The sequence below is a fragment of the Perognathus longimembris genome, chromosome 4 (assembly GCF_023159225.1).
Source record: "Perognathus longimembris pacificus isolate PPM17 chromosome 4, ASM2315922v1, whole genome shotgun sequence".
Taxonomy (NCBI): domain Eukaryota; kingdom Metazoa; phylum Chordata; class Mammalia; order Rodentia; family Heteromyidae; genus Perognathus; species Perognathus longimembris.
The window spans coordinates 87,718,592-87,719,591 of NC_063164.1; positions in this window are offsets into that span (position 1 = coordinate 87,718,592).

Sequence of the window (1,000 nt, forward strand, 5' to 3'; positions counted from 1 at the left end):
CACAACCAGACGCTCTGTAAGACTGCTAACGCCAAACCTCCCAGACCAGAGTCCTTGCACTGAGTGACCTGTTTCCTGATTGCACAGACTAAAACTAGCTAAGCACGAATGTCCCTGCTAGGGCACCGTAACACTGCAGCAAGACCAAAGTGTTAAAACAACAAAGCATAAACCTGTGCTAATCAGCAGAGGATCACAAGAGCCCAATAGTTATACCCTTATGAACGCATAAGATGATGCTAAGTGAAATGAACTCCATGTTATGGAAACGATTGTTTTATCACAGTTGTAACTACTTTCAATGTGCCATGTGTAACTGTAGCTTCTATTATTGATGATCTTCTTGTATCACCCTCCTGTGGTTGTACCTACACTATCTCTGTATCTTATCTGAGTGTATTGGAAACCGTGTATACTGGTATTAGAACTAGGAAACTGAAAGGGACTACCAAATTTGAGAGACACAGGGTAAAAAAAGACAAACAACTACAAAAGCAATACTTGGAAAACTGTTTGGTATAAATGAACTGAGCAACTCATGGGAGGGAGGGGAATGAGGGACGAGGTAACAAACAGTACAAGAAATGTATCCAATGCCTAATGTATGAAACTGTAAGCTCCCTGTAATTCATTTTGATAATAAATACTTAAAATAAAAAACAACCCAACCAAAAAAAAAAAAAACCTTTGAAAAATGAGGGAGGAGGTAACAAGTCGAACAAGAAATGTATTCACTGCCTTACATATGCATCTGTAACCCCTCTGTACCACACTTTGACAATAAAGAAAAAAGTTTAATAAAAAAAGAAAAAATAATAAAACAACACTGTGGGCCTCCTGACAACCTGTTCATGTGATGTGAGCAATATCATCTTAAAACCTTTCACCTAAATTATTAGGTGATTAATCTTTTATCCAGTTTCTGATCCTAAAGCTGTTTGAATCCCCTATTTTGCACAGGGGCAGCAGCTATGCACAGGTGAGAACTTGACTTTGATTT